Source organism: Rhipicephalus microplus, chromosome 5, assembly GCF_043290135.1.
Source record: "Rhipicephalus microplus isolate Deutch F79 chromosome 5, USDA_Rmic, whole genome shotgun sequence".
Classification (NCBI taxonomy): domain Eukaryota; kingdom Metazoa; phylum Arthropoda; class Arachnida; order Ixodida; family Ixodidae; genus Rhipicephalus; species Rhipicephalus microplus.
The window spans coordinates 161,713,955-161,734,114 of NC_134704.1; the positions used below are offsets into that span (position 1 = coordinate 161,713,955).

The 20,160-nt window shown below is 45.3% G+C and overlaps 6 non-coding genes across 6 annotated transcripts; all 6 read right to left on the reverse strand.

The window, feature by feature from the left end:
- Positions 1-983: 983 nt before the first annotated feature.
- Positions 984-1,055, reverse strand: TRNAW-CCA (transfer RNA tryptophan (anticodon CCA)). Its single transcript has one exon. It is a non-coding gene; the product is annotated as a tRNA-Trp (tRNA).
- Positions 1,056-2,454: 1,399 nt separating this feature from the next.
- TRNAW-CCA (transfer RNA tryptophan (anticodon CCA)) lies at positions 2,455-2,526 on the reverse strand. The gene has a single exon. It is a non-coding gene; the product is annotated as a tRNA-Trp (tRNA).
- Positions 2,527-4,356: 1,830 nt separating this feature from the next.
- TRNAW-CCA (transfer RNA tryptophan (anticodon CCA)) lies at positions 4,357-4,428 on the reverse strand. Its single transcript has one exon. It is a non-coding gene; the product is annotated as a tRNA-Trp (tRNA).
- A 5,619-nt stretch (positions 4,429-10,047) lies between these two features.
- Positions 10,048-10,119, reverse strand: TRNAW-CCA (transfer RNA tryptophan (anticodon CCA)). The gene has a single exon. It is a non-coding gene; the product is annotated as a tRNA-Trp (tRNA).
- A 2,458-nt stretch (positions 10,120-12,577) lies between these two features.
- Positions 12,578-12,649, reverse strand: TRNAW-CCA (transfer RNA tryptophan (anticodon CCA)). The gene has a single exon. It is a non-coding gene; the product is annotated as a tRNA-Trp (tRNA).
- Positions 12,650-17,644: 4,995 nt separating this feature from the next.
- Positions 17,645-17,716, reverse strand: TRNAW-CCA (transfer RNA tryptophan (anticodon CCA)). The gene has a single exon. It is a non-coding gene; the product is annotated as a tRNA-Trp (tRNA).
- Positions 17,717-20,160: the final 2,444 nt, after the last annotated feature.

The following is a 20,160-nucleotide window of genomic DNA, read 5'->3' on the forward strand; positions in this document are numbered from 1 at the left end:
TAGAGTAACCGTTCGCACACACGTGGTAGCATGTTTTGCTCGGCCTTCTGTCGATAAAGCACAGGTAAAGGGACAAGTCGTTGCAGACAGACAAATAAGTAGATAGACAGATAGATGAAAATACTAAAAAGAGAATTTGACGCGGACGTGATTAGAACACGCAACCTTCTGATCTGGAGTTAGACGTGCTAAAGTTGCGCCACCGAGTCCGCTTAGGGTGGCCGTTCGCATACACGTGGTAGCATGTTTTGCACGGCCTTATGTCGATGAAGCACACGTAAAGGGACAAGTCATTTTAGACAGACAAATAAGTAAATAGACAGATAGATGAAAATAATAAAAAGAGAAACTGACCCGGACGTGATTCCAACATTGAACCTACTGATCTGGAGTCAGACGCGTACCGTTGCACCTCCGAGTCCGCTCAAGGCAGTCGTTCGCACACACGTGGTAGCATGTTTTGCTCGGCCTTGTGTCGATGAAGCACAAGTAAACAGACAAGTCATTGTAGACAGACAAGTAAGTAGTTAGAACGATAGATGAAAATAACAAAAGAGAAAACTTGACATCGACGTGATTCGAACACGCAACCTTGTGATCTGGAGTCAGACGTCCTACCGGGTCGCCACCGAGTTGACTTAGTGTAGCCGTTCGCACACACGCAGTAGCATGTATTGCTCGGCCTTCTGTCGATGAAGCACAGGTAATGAGACAAGTCTTTGTAGACAAATAAGTAGATAGACAGATAGATGAAAATAATAAAAAAGCGAATTTGACCCGGACGTGATTCAAACTCGCAACCTTCTGATCTGGAGTCAGACGTGCTACCGTGTCGCCACTGCGTCCGTTTAGGGTAGCCGTTCGCACACACGTGGTAGCATGATTTGCTCGGCCTTCTGTTGATGAAGCACACCTAAAGAGAAGATTCATTGTAGACAGACAAATAAGTAGACAGATAGTTGATAACAATAAAAAAGAGAATTTGACCCCGACGTGATTCGAACACGCAACCTTCTGATCTGGAGTCACACGCGCTACCATTGCGCCACCGAGTCCGCTTAGGGTAGCCGTTCGCACACACGTGGTAGCATGTTTTTTCGGCCTTCTGTCGATGAAGCACAGGTAAAGAGAAGGTCATCGTAGACAGACAAATAGGTGGATAGACAGATGAAAATAATAAAAAAAGAATTTGACCCGGACTTGATTCGAACACGCAACCTTCTGATCTGGAGTCAGACGTGCTAAAGTTACGCCACTGAGTCCGCTTAGAGTAATTGTTCGCACACACGCGATAGCATGTTTTGCTCGGCCTTCTGTCAATGAAGCACAGGTAAAGGGACAAGTCATTGCAGATAGACAAATAAGTAGATAGACAGCTAGATGAAAATAATAAAAAAGAGAATTTGACCCGAACGTGTTTCGAACACGCAACCTTCTGATCTGGAGTCAGACGTGCTACCGTGTCACCACCGAGTCCTTTAGGTAACCATTCGCACACACGTGGTAGCATGTTTTGCTCGGCCTTCTGTCGATGAAGCACAAGTAAAGAGACAAGTCATTGTAGACATACAGATAAGTAGATAGACAGATAGATGAAAATAATAAAAAAGAGGGTTTGACCCGGACCTGATTCGAACACGCAACCTTGTGATCTGGAGTCAGACGTGCTACCGTATCGCCAACGAGTACACTTAGTGTAGCCGTTCGCACACACGTGTAGCATATTTTGCTCGGCCTTCTGTCGATGAAGCACAGGTAAAGAGAAGGTCATTGTAGACAGACAAATAAGTGGATAGACAGATTAAAATAATAAAAAAAATTTGACCCGGACTTGATTCGAACACGCAACCTTCTGATCTGGAGTCAGACGTGCTAAAGTTGCGCCACTGAGTCCGCTTAGAGTAATTGTTCGCACACACGCGGTAGCATGTTTTGCTCGGCCTTGTGTCGATGAAGCACAGGTAAAGAGACAAGTCATTGCAGATAGACAAATAAGTAGATAGACAGATAGATGAAAATACTAAAAAGAGAATTTGACGCGGAGGTGATTAGAACACGCAACTTCCTGATCTGGAGTCAGACGCGCTACCATTGCACCTCCGAGTCCGCTCAGGGCAGCCGTTCGCACTCACGTGGTAGCATGTTTTGCTCGGCCTTCTTTCGATGAAGCATAGGTAAAGAGAGAAGTCATTGTAGACAGACAAATAAGTAGACAGATAGTTGAAAACAATAAAAAAGAGAATTTGACCCCGACGTGATTCGAACACGCAACCTTCTGATCTGGAGTCAGAGTTCCTACCGGGTCGCCACTGAGTTGACTTAGTGTAGCCGTTCGCACACACGCAGTAGCATGTATTGCTCGGCCTTCTGTCGATGAAGCATAGCTAAAGAGAGAAGTCATTGTAGACAGACAAATAAGTAGACAGATAGTTGAAAACAATAAAAAAGAGAATTTGACCCCGACTTGATTCGAACACGCAACCTTCTGATCTGGAGTCAGACGCGCTACCAATGCGCCACCGAGTCCGCTTAGGGTAGCCGTGCGCACACACGTGGTAGCATGTTTTTTCGGCCTTCTGTCGATGAAGCACAGGTAAAGAGACAAGTCATTGTAGACATACAGATACGTAGATAGACAGATAGATGGAAATAATAAAAAAGAGGATTTGACCCGGACCTGATTCGAACACGCAACCTTGTGATCTGGAGTCAGACGGGCTACCATTTTGCCAACGAGTACACTTAGTGTAGCCGTTCGCACACACGCGGTAGCATGTTTGGCTCGGCCTTCTGTGGATGAAGCACAAGTAAAGAGACAAGTCATTGTAGACAGACAATTAAGTGGATAGACAGATGAAAATAGAAAAAAAAAGAATTTGACTCGGACTTGATTCGAACACGCAACCTTCTGACCTGGAGTTAGACGTGTTAAAGTTGCGCCAATGAGTCCGCTTAGTCTAGCCGTACGCACACTCGCGGTAGCATGTTTTGCTCGGCCTTTTGTCTATGAAGCACGGGTAAAGAGACAAGTCTTTGTAGACAAATAAGTAGATAGACAGATAGATGAAAATAATAAAAAAGCGAATTTGACCCGGACGTGATTCAAATACGCAACCTTCTGATCTGGAGTCAGACGTGCTACCGTGGCGCCACCGCGTCCGTTTAGGGTAGCCGTTCGCACACACGTGGTAGCATGATTTGCTCGGCCTTTTGTCGATGAAGCACACCTAAAGAGAAGAGTCATTGTAGACAGACAAGTAAGTAGATAGACAGATAGATGAAAATAGTAAAAAAGAGAACTTGACCCGAACGTGATTCGAACCCGCAACCTTCTGATCAGGAGTCAGACGTGCTACTGTGTCGCCACCGAGTCCACTTTGTGTAGCCGTTCACGCACACGCGGTAGCATGTTTTGCTCGGCCTTCTGTCGATGCAGCACAGGTAAAGAGACAAGTCATATTAGACAGACAAATAAGTAGATAGACAGATGAAAATAACAAAAACGAGAACTTAACACGGACGTGATTCGAACACGCAACCTTCTGATCTGGAGTCAGACGTGCTACCGTGTCGCCACCGAGTCCACTTGGTGAAGCCATTCGTACACACGTGGTAGCATGTTTCGCTCGGCCTTCTGTCGATGAAGCACAGGTAAAGAGACAAGTCATCGTAGACAGACAAATAAAAAGTTAAACAGATGAAAATACTAAAAAGAGAATTTGACGCGGACGTGATTAGAAAACGCAACCTTCTGATCTGGAGTCAGACGGGCTAAAGCTGCGCCAACGAGTCCGCTTAGGGTACCCGTTCGCACACACGTGGTAGCATGTTTTGCACGGCCTTATGTCGATGAAGCACAGGTAAAGGGATAAGTCATTTTAGACAGACAAATAAGTAGACAGACAGATAGATGAAAATAATAAAAAGAGCATTTGACCCGGACGTGATTCGAACATTTAGCCTACTGATCTGGACTCAGACGCGCTACCGTTGCACCTCCGAGTCCGCTCAGGGCAGCCGTTTGCACACACGTGGTAGCATGTTTTGCTCGGCCTTCTGTCGACGAAGCACAGGTAAAGAGACAAGTCATTGTAGACAGACAAATATGTAGATAGACAGATAGATGAAAATAACAGAAGAGAGAACTTGACATCGACGTGATTCGAACACGCAACCTTCTGATCTGGAGTCAGACGTCCTACCGGGTCGCCACCGAGTTGACTTAGTGTAGCCATTCGCACACACGCAGTAGCATGTATTGCTCGGCCTTCTTCGATGAAGCATAGGTAAAGAGAGAAGTCATTGTAGACACACAAATAAGTAGACAGATAGTTGAAAACAATAAAAAAGAGAATTTGACCCCGACGTGATTCGAACACGCAACCTTCTGATCTGGAGTCAGACGCGCTACCGTTGCGCCACCGAGTCTGCTTAGGGTAGCCGTTCGCACACACGTGGTAGCATGTTTTTTCGGCCTTCTGTCGATGAAGCACAGGTAAAGAGACAAGTCATTGTAGACATACAGACAAGTATGTGGGCATGGAACTTCGGCAAAGATGTACACGCATCTGACACCCTTCTGTTATATTGTGCTGATCTGGACCGTCACTGCCTCATCTACCGGTCCTTTTCCCGGAGCCGCGTCTGCGCACCCGGTGGCGTTCCTGGACGCGCGCTTCAGCCAAGCCATGCGATCACCTGACTTTCCCGCTTGCCGGCCTTCCGGATTGCGCGTTCGTGAATGCCTGCCGGTGCTCGACCCCCCACAGCTGTCAGCTTCGACGGACGCATCAACTGGCAGCTGTATAAGGAACTGGATCTTCGGCCGCCCCTTTGGTAGGCATGGGACTTCGGCAAAGATGTGCACGCATCTGGCACCCTTCTGTTATGTTGTGCTGATCTCGACCGTCATTGCCTCATCTACCATTCCTTTTCCCGGAGCCGCGTCTGCGCACCCGGTAGCGTTCCTGGACACGCGCTTCAATCAAACCATGCGATCACCTGACTTTCCCGCTTGCCAGCCTTCCGGTTTGCGCGTTCGTGAATGCCTGCTGGTGCTCGACCCCCCACAGTTATCAGCATCGACGGATGCATCAACTGGCAGCTATATAAGGAGCTGGATCTTCGGCCGCCCCTTTAGTGGGCATGGAACTTCGGCAAAGATGTACACGCTACTGACACCCTTCTGTTATATTGTGCAGGTTAGTTCACCGGTTTCCCTCTATGCTAAAAAAACAAACAACGTTTGTTTGCTGATGCTTCCATACCCACAAGTTTTGCTTATGTCCATTTGTGAGTGCGTTCATGTCGTTGGGCTTCTGGCTATGTCCGGCGATGTTGAGGAAAACCCGGGCCCGCCAAAAGAAGATACGGGGAAGCAATACAACGAGTTAATCTCGTTGATTAAGGGGCTGCACTCTAAGATAGACGCAAAACACGAAGAACTTATGGAATCCATTAACGAAGTTAGAGAAGCGCAAGTTTCTCTTGAACAAAAAGTGGCAGAATTAGACAACCGATTATGCGCAGTTGAGGAATGTGTCCGGGTCTCAGACAGCGAGCCGAATCGTCAACGGGTACCGGAGGTACTTTCGTTTAAAAAGCGCCTTGACGAACTTGAAAATCGTTCTCGCCGAGAAAACTTGATTTTTTATGGAATAGAAGATTGCGATTCGGAAACGTGGGCGCAATCAGAAGAAAAAATTTGCCAAATCCTCAATGAAACTCTGAAGCTAAACTTGGGAAGTAGCGACGACCGCATATCCCGCGCGCACAGGCTAGGCAGATTCGTAGTTGGCAAATCTCGACCAGTGATCGTAAAATTTGCTTCTTTTAAGTTCCGAGAAAGCATACTGCAGTCTAGAAGTAATTTTCGCGAGTCTCATGTGTCAATCAGCGAGGATTTCTGCCGCGCAACAAGAAGCGCGCGCAAGAAGCTTTTTGAATTCGGCAGGGCAAGTGGCGAGAAGTATACCGTCAAGTATAATAAGCTTTACATCAACAAAAAGTGCTTTTTGTACTCTCCGGTGACCGACAGCGTTTGTGAGCCGCATACAAGTGCGCAGAACTCATCAGAAACTTCGTCCTCCGCTACGCATGCCGACGAAGATACGCTCTTATCCTAACAAAGTTCACCCCTCGGCTACTTATCGTAACTACTCCGTTTTATAATCTAACGTACGAAGTGTTCTTAACAAACGGGATGCATTATCTTCAATTTTTGATGACTGCGCCGCCGATGTTGTAGTGTTAACGGAAACCTGGCTTACCCCTAACATTGCAAGTGTAGAGCTGTTCGATTGTGAAAATAATTATACCATTTACAGATGTGATAGAGAAGAATCGCCAGGAGGTGGTGTACTTATAGCCGTAGCTGATTATATAGTTTCTAGCCATATAGTAATAGCATCACCTTTAGAATTTGTCTGTGTTTCCCTCCATGTCAACTATCAAAATGTCATATTTTGTGGCTGTTACCGCCCTCCGAGTGCGACGCCAGTGTTTTGCGAGCAACTGCATGATGCTTTGAATGATATTGTCAAAAGGCACCCGCATACACCTGTTTTTATTCTAGGCGATTTTAACTACCCGAAAATAAACTGGTCACTTCCTTCCTGTTCATTAAGCTCACTTTCAGCCGACAGTTTACAATTCGTGGAACTGTGCGAAGACTTTAACCTTACCCAACTCGTAACGCAACCAACAAGAATGGGCCCCTATTCATCAAATGTTCTTGATCTGATTCTCACCACTGTACCTGACCTTGTCCATTCTATTTCATATATTCCAGGCATAAGTGACCATTGTTTCGTGCACTTCAATCTAACAGGTTCTTTAAGGCGTCGGTCAAACAATTGGAAAACAATAAGAGACTACTCACGTGGCGATTATGAATCAATCAACAGTGAACTCGAATCGAATTTTGAGAGCTTTGCTAATGGCTTCTTTGATCGCAGCGTTCAACAAAACTGGAACTTGTTCAAAATGAAAGTTGAATCTTTAATCACGCGATACATTCCCACATACGTTATCAAGGGTCGCCAACGCCCCCCTTGGTTCTCAACTGACTTAAAAAAATTGCGGAATAAAAAGAAACGGTTGTTCCGTCAGGCAAAGCAGACTAATTCGTTAGCCCGTTGGCACGTGTACAAATCTGTCCTTTCCGAATACAGAGCAGCTATCAAGGAAGCCAAGCGCGTTTTTCTTAATAATACCCTTCCCTCAATTCTTGTAACCAACCCTTCTAAGTTTTGGAAAACTGTTAAACCTAGGGAAAAGAAAAACATTTCGCTTACGAACTCAGACGGGCAGCCAGTTCGCTGTGAAGAGTGTTGCATTGCATTAAATGATTTTTTTGTTACTTCTTTTTCAAGTTGTTCTGTTTCTGCGTTGCCGCAAATGCCTAGTCGTGATTTTTTACCCATGTATCCTGTTACCGTTGATGCCGTTGGAGTTCAAAATTTAATTCACAAGCTTAAGTTATCCTCTTCTTGTGGCGTAGATGAAATCAACTCAAAGTTTCTAAAAAACACTGCATTGTATTCATCAATTTACTTGTCCTTAATCTTTTCGCAATCTATTCAGACCTCCACTTTGCCGCTTGACTGGAAAGTGGGGAAGGTGGTCCCTCTGCACAAATCTGGTAACACACAGTCTCCTCTCAATTACAGACCAATTTCCCTAACCAGTGTTCCTTGTAAAATGTTAGAACATATAATTTACTCCAACCTTGTCTCATTCCTAGAATCAAATTCTTTTTTCACTCCCTACCAGCACGGATTCCTAAAAAGTTACTCATGTGAAACCCAACTTCTTTATTTTACTAATGACATAGCATCGGCTTTAGATCGCGGCTCACTTGTGCATTGCATTTTTCTTGACTTTCAAAAAGCTTTCGATAAAGTACCTCACCAAATCTCCTCCAGAAAATTAGTGCCTTAAACATTGACCCGAACATTCTTAAATGGATTGAATGCTTTCTGACTAATCGCACTCAGTTTGTAACAACTAATGGCTATAACTCACCTCTTTCTAAAGTAACATCCGGCGTACCCCAAGGTTCCGTATTAGGCCCTTTACTTTTTCTTATATATATTAATGATCTCCCAGACAGCATTAACTCCGCTATAAGGTTATTTGCAGATGATTGTGTAATTTACCGCGAAATAAACAATGAATATGATAACCAATTTCTACAGTCAGACCTTGACACTGTCTCAACCTGGTGCAATAAATGGCTTATGACTCTCAACTCTAACAAATCTAAATGCATGTCAATAACCCGGCGATCTATTTCTCCCCCCTGTACCTACAGAATTAACGCCGTTCCCCTCCAGCATGTCTCTTCATATAAGTACCTCGGCGTTTACATTACCAACAATCTATCTTGGCACACGCATGTTACCTACATCTGTAATAACGCTAACCGAACGCTAGGATACTTACGCCGCAACTTTTCTCGCGCTCCGCTGTCCCTCAAAATTCTATTATACCGATCACTAATTCGCCCAAAGCTTGAGTACGCGTCCGCTATATGGGATCCCGTGCAGCAAAATTTAATTAACGCGTTAGAATCTGTTCAGAACCGCTCAGTTTGGTTCATTTGTTCTAATTATTCCCGTACTGCTAGCATATCAGAAATGAAATCTAACCTTGACCTACCCAATTTAACTGTCCGGAGGAAACTGGCGCGACTGGATTTTTTTCATAAGATATTTTTTCACAATCCATCAATGAAGCGAGACCTCATTTCACAACCGTCTTACCACTCATCGCGCATTGATCATCAGCATAAGGTTGCCATTCCGTTTTGCCGCACCAAATTCTTTTCAGCAGCCTTCTTACCGAAAACAGCCGCCGATTGGAAGAACCTTCCCTCTTCCGTTGTATCAATAACAGACCCTTTGTTATTCAAGACTGCAATTTCTCAGCTATGCTTGTAACTATACGCAGTTTCCATTATCTATCTTTGTGTTGTATGTGCTTGAATTCTTATACATTTTTAGTTGACTTATGTTGCCTTCCTGATTTGCGCATCTGAAACTTGTTTCTTTATTTTGTCTTTTTTTCTTGCGTGTTATATATGTTGTACCCACCCCCTCTGTAATGCCCTACGGGCCCTGAGGGTATTCTAATAAATAAATAAATAAATAAATAAGTAGACAGACAGATAGATGGAAATAATAAAAAAGAGGATTTGACCCGGACCTGATTCGAACACGCAACCTTGTGATCTGGAGTCAGACGTGCTACCGTATTGCCACCGAGTACACTTAGTGTAGCCGTTCGCACACACGCGGTAGCATGATTTGCTCGGCCTTCTGTCGATGAAGCGCAGGTAAAGAGACAAGTCTTTGTAGACAGACAAATAAGTAGATACACAGATAGATGAAAATACTAAAAAGAGAATTTGACGCGAACGTGATTAGAACACGCAACCTTCTGATCTGGAGTCAGACGTGCTAAAGTTGCGCCACCGAGTCCGCTTAGGGTAGCCGTTCGCACACACGTGGTAGCATGTTTTGCACGGCCTTATGTCAATGAAGCGCAGGTAAAGGGACAAGTCATTTTAGACAGACAAATAAGTAGATAGACAGATAAATGAAAATAATAAAAAGAGAATTAGACCCGGACGTGACTCGAACATTTAACCTACTGATCTGGAGTCAGACGCGCTACCGTTGCACCTCCGAGTCCGCTCAGGGCAGCCGTTCGCACACACGTGGTAGCATGTTTTGCTCGGCCTTCTGTCGATGAAGCACAGGTAAAGAGACAAGTCATTGTAGACAGACAAATAAGTAGATAGACAGATAGATGAAAATAACAGAAGAGAGAACTTGACATCGACGTGATTCGAACACGCAACCTTCTGATCTGGAGTCAGACGTCCTACCGGGTCGCCACTGAGTTGACATAGTGTAGCCGTTCGCACACACGCAGTAGCATGTATTGCTCGGCCTTCTGTCGATGAAGCATACGTAAAGAGAGAAGTAATTGTAGACAGACAAATAAGTAGACAGATAGTTGAAAACAATAAGAAAAAGAATTTGACCCCGACGTGATTCGAACACGCAACCTTCTGATCTGGAGTCAGACGTGCTACCGTTGCGCCACCGAGTCCGCTTAGGGGTAGCCGTTCGCACACACGTGGTAGCATGTTTTTTCGGCCTTCTGTCGATGAAGCACAGGTAAAGAGACAAGTCATTGTAGACAGACAAATAAGTAGATAGACAGAATGATGAAAATATGAAAAAAGGAAATTTGATCAAGATGTGATTCAAGCTCGCAACCTTCTGATCTGTAGTCAGACATGCTAACATGTCGCCACCGAGTCCGTTCGCACACACGTGGTAGCATGTTTTGCTCGGCCTTCTGTCGAGGAAGCACAGCTAAAGAGAAGAGTCATTGTAGACAGACAAATAAGTAGATATACAGATAGATGAAAATAATAAAGAGAGACTTTTACCCGGACGTGATTCGAACACGCAACCTTCTGATCTGGAGTCAGACGTGCTACCGTGTCGCCATCGAATCCGCTTAGGGTAGCCGTTCGCACACACGCGGTAGCATGATTTGCTCGGCCTTCTGTCGATGAAGCACAGGTAAAGAGACATGTCATTGTAGACAGACAAATAAGTAGATAGACAGATGAAAATAATAAAAAGAGAGCTTGACGCGGACGTGATTCAAACTCGCAACCTTCTGATCTGGAGTCAGACGTGCTACCGTGTCGCCACCGCGTCCGTTTAGGGTAGCCGTTCGCACACACGTGGTAGCATGAATTGCTCGGCCTTCTGTCGATGAAGCACACATAAAGAGAAGAGTCATTGTAGACAGACAAATAAGTAGATAGACAGATAGATGAAAATAGTAAAAAAGAGAACTTGACCCGAACGTGATTCGAACCCGCAACCTTCTGATCTGGAGTCAGACATGCTACCGTTGCGCCACGAGTCCGCTTAGGGTAGCCGTTCGCACACACGTGGTAGCATGTTTTTCGGCCTTCTGTCGATGAAGCACAGGTAAAGAGACAAGTCATTGTAGACAGACAAATAAGTAGATAGACAGAATGATGAAAATAAGAAAAAAGGAAATTTGATCCAGACGTGATTCAAGCTCGCAACTTTCTGATCTGTAGTCAGACATGCTATCATGTCGCCACCGAGTCCGTTTAGGGTGGCCGTTCGCACACACGTGGTAGCATGTTTTGCTCGGCCTTCTGTCGAGGAAGCACAGCTAAAGAGAAGAGTCATTGTAGACAGACAAATAAGAATATATACAGATAGATGAAAATAATAAAGAGAGACTTTTACCCGGACGTGATTCGAACATGCAACCTTCTGATCTGGACTCAGACGTGCTACCGTGTCGCCATCGAATCCGCTTAGGGTAGCCGTTCGCACACACGCGGTAGCATGATTAGCTCGGCCTTCTGTCGATGAAGCACAGGTAAAGAGACATGTCATGGTAGACAGACAAATAGGTAGATAGACAGATGAAAATAATAAAAAGAGAGCTTGACCCGGACGTGATTCGAACACGCAACCTTCCAATCTGGAGACAGATGTGCTACCGGGTTACCACCGAGTCCACTTAGTGTAGCCGTACGCACACACGCGGTAGCATGTTTTGCTCGGCCTTCTGTCGATGAAGCGCAGGTAAAGAGACAAGTCATTGTAGACAGACAAATAAGTGGATAGACAGATGAAAATAATGAAAAAAAGAATTTGACCCGGACTTGATTCTAACACGCAACCTTCTGATCTGGAGTCAGACGTGCTAAAGTTGCGCCACTGAGTCCGCTTAGAGTAATTGTTCGCACACACGCGGTAGCATGTTTTGCTCGGCCTTCTGTCGATGAAGCACAGGTAAAGGAACAAGTCATTGCAGATAGACAAATAAGTAGATAGACAGATAGATGAAAATACTAAAAAGAGAATTTGACGCGAACGTGATTAGAACACGCAACCTTCTGATCTGGAGTCAGACGTGCTAAAGTTGCGCCACCGAGTCCGCTTAGGGTAGCCGTTCGCACACACGTGGTAGCATGTTTTGCACGGCCTTATGTCGATGAAGCGCAGGTAAAGGGACAAGTCATTTTAGACAGACAAATAAGTAGATAGACAGATAAATGAAAATAATAAAAAGAGAATTAGACCCGGACGTGATTCGAACATTTAACCTACTGATCTGGAGTCAGACGCGCTACCGTTGCACCTCCGAGTCCGCTCAGGGCAGCCGTTCGTACACACGTGGTAGCATGTTTTGCTCGGCCTTCTGTCGATGAAGCACAGGTAAAGAGAAAAGTCATTGTAGACAGACAAATAAGTAGATAGACAGATAGATGAAAATAACAGAAGAGAGAACTTGACATCGACGTGATTCGAACACGCAACCTTCTGATCTGGAGTCAGACGTCCTACCGGGTCGCCACTGAGTTGACTTAGTGTAGCCGTTCGCACACACGCAGTAGCATGTATTGCTCGGCCTTCTGTTGATAAAGCATACGTAAAGAGAGAAGTAATTGTAGACAGACAAATAAGTAGACAGATAGTTGACAACAATAAGAAAGAGAATTTGACCCCGACGTGATTCGAACACGCAACCTTCTGATCTGGAGTCAGACGTGCTACCGTTGCGCCACCGAGTCCGCTTAGGGGTAGCCGTTCGCACACACGTGGTAGCATGTTTTTCTGTCGATGAAGCACAGGTAAAGAGACAAGTCATTGTAGACAGACAAATAAGTAGATAGACAGAATGATGAAAATATGAAAAAAGGAAATTTGATTAAGATGTGATTCAAGCTCGGAACCTTCTGATCTGTTGTCAGACATGCTAACATGTCGCCACCGAGTCCGTTTAGGGTGGCCGTTCGCACACACGTGGTAGCATGTTTTGCTCGGCCTTCTGTCGATGGAGCACAGGTAAAGAGACATGTCATTGTAGACAGACAAATAAGTAGATAGACAGATGAAAATAATAAAAAGAGAGCTTGACCCGGACGTGATTCAAACTCGCAACCTTCTGATCTGGAGTCAGACGTGCTACCGTGTCGCCACCGCGTCCGTTTAGGGTAGCCGTTCGCACACACGTGGTAGCATGAATTGCTCGGCCTTCTGTCGATGCAGCACTGGTAAAAAGACAAGTCATTGTAGACAGACAAATAAGCAGATAGACAGATGAAAATAATAAAAAGAGAATTTGACCCGGACGCGATTCGAACACGCAACCTTCTGATCTGGAGTCGGACGTGCTAACAGTTCGCCACCGAGTCCATTTAGGGTAGCCGTTCACACACACGTGGTAGCATGTTTTGCTTGGCCTTGTATCGATGAAGCACAGGTAAAGAGACAAGTCGTTGTAGACAGACAAATAGGTAGATAGACAGATAGATGAAAATAATAAAAAAGAGAACCTAACACGGACGTGATTCGAACACGCAACCCTCTGATCTGGAGTCGGACGCGCTACCGTGTCGCCACCGAGTCCACTTAGTGAAGCCGTTCGTACACAAGCGGTGGCATATTTCGCTCGGCCTTCTGTCGATGAAGCACAGGTAAAGAGACAAGTCATCGTAGACAGACAAATAAATAGTTAAACAGATGAAAATAATAAAAAAGAGAATTTGACCCGGACGTGATTCGAACACGCAACCTTCTGATCTGGAGTCAGACGTGCTATCGTGTCGCCATCGAATCCGCTTAGGGTAGCCGTTCGCACACACGCGGTAGCATGATTAGCTCGGCCTTCTGTCGATGAAGCACAGGTAAAGAGACAAGTCTTTGTAGAGGGACAAATAAGTAGATACAGAGATAGATAAAAATAATAAATAAGCGAGTTTGACCCGGACGTGATTCAAACTTGCAACCTTCTGATCTGGAGTCAGACGTGCTACCGTGTCGCCACCGCGTCCGTTTAGGGTAGCTGTTCGCACACACGTGGTAGCATGAATTGCTCGGCCTTCTGTCGATGAAGCACACATAAAGAGAAGAGTCATTGTAGACAGACAAATAAGTAGATATATAGATAGATGAAAATAATAAAGAGAGACTTTTACCCGGACGTGATTCGAACACGCAACCTTCTGATCTGGAGTCAGACGTGCTACCCTGTTGCCACCGAGTCCGTTAGGCAACCATTCGCACACACGTGGTAGCATGTTTTGCTCGGCGTTGTGTCGATGAAGCACAGGTGAAGAGACAAGTCATTGTAGACATACAGATAAGTAGATAGACAGATAGATGAAAATAATAAAAAAGAGGATTTGACCCGGACGTGATTCGAACACGCCACCTTGTGATCTGGAGTGAGACGTGCTACCGTATCGCCACCCAGTACACTTAGTGTAGCCGTTCCCACACACGCGGTAGCATGTTTTGCTCGGCCTTCTCTCGATGAAGCACAGGTAAAGAGACAAGTCATCGTAGACAGATAAATAAGTGAATAGACAGATGAAAATAATAATAAAAAAAGAATTTTACCAGGATTTGATTCGAACACGCAACCTTCTGATCTGGAGTCAGACGTGCTAAAGTTGCGCCACTGAGTCCGCTTAGAGTAACCGTTCGCACACACGCGGTAGCATGTTTTGCTCGGCCTTCTGTCGATGAAGCACAGGTAAAGGGACAAGTCATTGCAGACAGAGAAATAAGTAGATAGACAGATAGATGAAAATACTAAAGAGAGAGTTTGACGCGGACGGGATTAGAACACGCAACCTTCTGATCTGGAGTCAGACGTGCTAAAGTTGCGCCACCGAGTCCGCTTAGTGTATCTGTTCGCCCGCACGTGGTAGAATGATTTGCACGGCCTTATGTCGATGAAGCACAGGTAAAGGGACAAGTGATTTCAGACAGACAAATAAGAAGATAGACAGATAGATGAAAATAACAAAAGAGAGAACTTCACATCGACGTGATTCGAACACGCAACCTTCTGATCTGGAGTCAGACGTCCTACTGGGTCGCCACCGAGTTGACTTAGTTTAGCCGTTCGCACACACGCAGTAGCATATATTGCTCGGCCTTCTGTCGATGAAGCATAAGAGAGAAGTCATTGTAGACAGACAAATAGGTAGACAGATAGTTGAAAACAATAAGAAAGAGAATTTGATCCCGACGTGATTAGAACACGCAACCTTCTGATCTGGAGTCAGACGCGCTACCATTGAGCCACCGAGTCCGCTTAGGGTAGCCATTCGCACACAAGTGGTAGCATGTTTTTTCGGCCTTCTGTCGATGAAGTACAGGTAAAGAGACAAGTCATTGTAGACAGACAAATAAGTAGATAGACAGAATGATGAAAATAAGAAAAAAGGAAATTTGATCCAGACGTGATTCAAGCTCGCAACCTTCTGATCTGTAGTCAGACATGCTAACATGTCGTTACCGAGTCCGTTTAGGGTGGCCGTTCGCACACACGTGGTAGCATGTTTTGCTCGGCCTTCTGTCGAGGAAGCACAGCTAAAGAGAAGAGTCATTGTAGACAGACAAATAAGTAGATATACAGATAGATGAAAATAATAAAGAGACTTTTACCCGGACGTGATTCTAACACGCAACCTTCTGATCTGGAGTCAGACGTGCTACCGTGTCGCCATCGAATCCGCTTAGGGTAGCCGTTCGCACAAACGCGGTAGCATGATTTGCTCGGTTTTCTGTCGATGAAGCACAGGCAAAGAGACATGTCATTGTAGACAGACAAATAGGTAGATAGACAGAAAAAATATTAAAAAGAGAGCTTGACCCGGACGTGATTCGAACACGCAACCTTTTGATCTGGAGTCAGACGTGCTACCGGGTTGCCACCGAGTCCACTTAGCGTAGCCGTACGCACACACGCGGTAGCATGTTTTGCTCGGCCTTCTGTCGATGCAGCACTGGTAAAGAGACAAGTCATTGTAGACAGACAAATAAGTAGATAGACAGATGAAAATAATAAAAAGAGAATTTAACCCGGACGCGATTCGAACACGCAACCTTCTGATCTGGAGTCGGACGTGCTAACAGTTCGCCACCGAGTCCATTTAGGGTAGCCGTTCACACACACGTGGTAGCATGTTTTGCTCAGCCCTCTATTGATGAAGCACAGGTAAAGAAACAATTCGTTGTAGACAGACAAAGAGGTAGATAGACAGATGAAAATAACAAAAACAAGAACTTAACATGGACGTGATTCGAACACGCCACCCTCTGATCCGTAGTAAGACGCGCTACCGTGTCGCCACCGAATCCACTTAGCGTAGCCGTTCGCACACACGCGGTAGCTTGTTTTGCTCGGCCTTCTGTCGATGAAGCACAGGTAACGAGACAAGTCATTGTACACAGACAAATAAGTAGATACACAAATAGATGAAAATAAGAAAAAAGAGAATTTGACCCGGACGTGATTCGAACACGCAACCTTCTGATCTGGAGACAGACGTGCTATCGTGTCGCCACCGAGTCCACTTAGTGAAGCCGTTCGTACACACGCGGTAGCATGTTTCGCTCGGCCTTCTGTCGATGAAGCACAGGTAAAGAGACAAGTCATCGTAGACAGACAAATAAAAAATAAACAGATGAAAATAATAAAAAAGAGAATTTGACCCGGACGTGATTCGAACACGCAACCTTCTGATCTGGAGTCAGACGTGCTACCCTGTCGCCACCGAGTCCGTTAGGTAACCATTCGCACACACGTGGTAGCATGTTTTGCTCGGCCTTCTGTCGATGAAGCACAGGTAAAGAGACAAGTCATTGTAGACATACAGATAAGTAGATAGACAGATAGATGAAAATAATAAAAAAGAGGATTTGACCCGGACGTGATTCGAACACGCCACCTTGTGATCTGGAGTGAGACGTGCTACCGTATTGCCACCCAGTACACTTAGTGTAGCCGTTCGCACACACGCGGTAGCATGTTTTGCTCGGCATTCTGTCGATGAAGCACAGGTAAAGGGACAAGTCATTGCAGATAGACAAATAAGTAGATAGACAGATAGATGAAAATACTAAAAAGAGAATTTGACGCGGACGTGATTAGAAAACGCAACCTTCTGTTCTGGAGTCAGACGTGCTAAAGTTGCGCCACCGAGTCCGCTTAGGGTAGCCGTTCGCACACACGTGGTAGCATGTTTTGCACGGCCTTATGTCGATGAAGCGCAGGTAAAGGGACAAGTCATTTTAGACAGACAAATAAGTAGATAGACAGATAAATGAAAATAATAAAAAGAGAATTAGACCCGGACGTGATTCGAACATTTAACCTACTGATCTGGAGTCAGACGCGCTACCGTTGCACCTCCCTATCCGCTCAGGGCAGCCGTTCGTACACACGTGGTAGCATGTTTTGCTCGGCCTTCTGTCGATGAAGCACAGGTAAAGAGAAAAGTCATTGTAGACAGACAAATAAGTAGATAGACAGATAGATGAAAATAACAGAAGAGAGAACTTGACATCGACGTGATTCGAACACGCAACCTTCTGATCTGGAGTCAGACGTCCTACCGGGTCGCCACTGAGTTGACTTAGTGTAGCCGTTCGCACACACGCAGTAGCATGTATTGCTTGGCCTTCTGTCGATAAAGCATACGTAAAGAGAGAAGTAATTGTAGACAGACAAATAAGTAGACAGATAGTTGACAACAATAAGAAAGAGAATTTGACCCCGACGTGATTCGAACACGCAACCTTCTGATCTGGAGTCAGACGTGCTACCGTTGCGCCACCGAGTCCGCTTAGGGGTAGCCGTTCGCACACACGTGGTAGCATGTTTTTTCGGCCTTCTGTCGATGAAGCACAGGTAAAGAGACAAGTCATTGTAGACAGACAAATAAGTAGATAGACAGAATGATGAAAATATGAAAAAAGGAAATTTGATTAAGATGTGATTCAAGCTCGGAACCTTCTGATCTGTTGTCAGACATGCTAACATGTCGCCACCGAGTCCGTTTAGGGTGGCCGTTCGCACACACGTGGTAGCATGTTTTGCTCGGCCTTCTGTCGAGGAAGCACAGCTAAAGAGAAGAGTCATTGTAGACAGACAAATAAGTAGATATACAGATAGATGAAACTAATAAAGAGAGACTTTTACCCGGACGTGATTCGAACACGCAACCTTCTGATCTGTAGTCAGACGTGCTACCGTGTCGCCATCGAATCCGCTTATGGTAGCCGTTCGCACACACGCGGTAGCATGATTTGCTCGGCCTTCTGTCGATGAAGCACAGGTAAAGAGACATGTCATTGTAGACAGACAAATAAGTAGATAGACAGATGAAAATAATAAAAAGAGAGCTTGACCCGGACGTGATTCAAACTCGCAACCTTCTGATCTGGAGTCAGACGTGCTACCGTGTCGCCACCGCGTCCGTTTAGGGTAGCCGTTCGCACACACGTGGTAGCATGAATTGCTCGGCCTTCTGTCGAGGAAGCACAGCTAAAGAGAAGAGTCAATGTAGACAGACAAATAAGTAGATATACAGAAAGATGAAAATAATAAAGAGAGACTTCTACCCGGACGTGATTCGATCACGCAACCTTCTGATCTGGAGTCAGACATGCTACCGTTGCGCCACCGAGTCCACTTTGTGTAGCCGTTCGCACACACGCGGTAGCATGTTTTGCTCGGCCTTCTGTCGATGCAGCACAGGTAAAGAGACATGTCATTGTAGACAGACAAATAAGTAGATAGACAGATGAAAATAATAAAAAGAGAGCTTGACCCGGACGTGATTCGAACACGCAACCTTCCGATCTGGAGACAGATGTGCTACCGGGTTACCACCGAGTCCACTTAGTGTAGCCGTACGCACACACGCGGTAGCATGTTTTGCTCGGCCTTCTGTCGATGCAGCACTGGTAAAAAGACAAGTCATTGTAGACAGACAAATAAGCAGATAGACAGATGAAAATAATAAAAAGAGAATTTGACCCGGACGCGATTCGAACACGCAACCTTCTGATCTGGAGTCGGACGTGCTAACAGTTCGCCACCGAGTCCATTTAGGGTAGCCGTTCACACACACGTGGTAGCATGTTTTGCTTGGCCTTGTATCGATGAAGCACAGGTAAAGAGACAAGTCGTTGTAGACAGACAAATAGGTAGATAGACAGATAGATGAAAATAATAAAAAAGAGAACCTAACACGGACGTGATTCGAACACGCAACCCACTGATCTGGAGTCAGACGTGCTACCGTGTCGCCACCGAGTCCACTTTGTGTAGCCGTTCGCACACACGCGGTAGCATGTTTTGCTCGGCCTTCTGTCGATGCAGCACAGGTAAAGAGACAAGTCATTGTAGACAGACAAATAAGTAGATAGACAGATGAAAATAATAAGAAAGAGAATTTGACCCGGACGCGATACGAACACGCAACCTTCTGATCTGGAGTCGGACGCGCTAACAGTTCGCCACCGAGTCCACTTAGGGTAGCCGTTCGTACACAAGCGGTGGCATATTTCGCTCGGCCTTCTGTCGATGAAGCACAGGTAAAGAGACAAGTCATCGTAGACAGACAAATAAATAGTTAAACAGATGAAAATAATAAAAAAGAGAATTTGACCCAGACGTGATTCGAACACGCAACCTTCTGATCTGGAGTCAGACGTGCTATCGTGTCGCCACCGCGACTGTTTAGGGTAGCTGTTCGCACACACGTGGTAGCATGAATTGCTCGGCCTTCTGTCGATGAAGCACACATAAAGAGAAGAGTCATTGTAGACAGACAAATAAGTAGATATATAGATAGATGAAAATAATAAAGAGAGACTTTTACCCGGACGTGATTCGAACACGCAACCTTCTGATCTGGAGTCAGACGTGCTACCCTGTCGCCACCGAGTCCGTTAGGTAACCATTCGCACACACGTGGTAGCATGTTTTGCTCGGCGTTCTGTCGATGAAGCACAGGTAAAGAGACAAGTCATTGTAGACATACAGATAAGTAGATAGACAGATAGATGAAAATAATAAAAAAGAGGATTTGACCCGGACGTGATTCGAACACGCCACCTTGTGATCTGGAGTGATACGTGATACCGTATCGCCACCCAGTACACTTAGTGTAGCCGTTCCCACACACGCGGTAGCATGTTTTGCTCGGCCTTCTCTCGATGAAGCACAGGTAAAGAGACAAGTCATCGTAGACAGATAAATAAGTGAATAGACAGATGA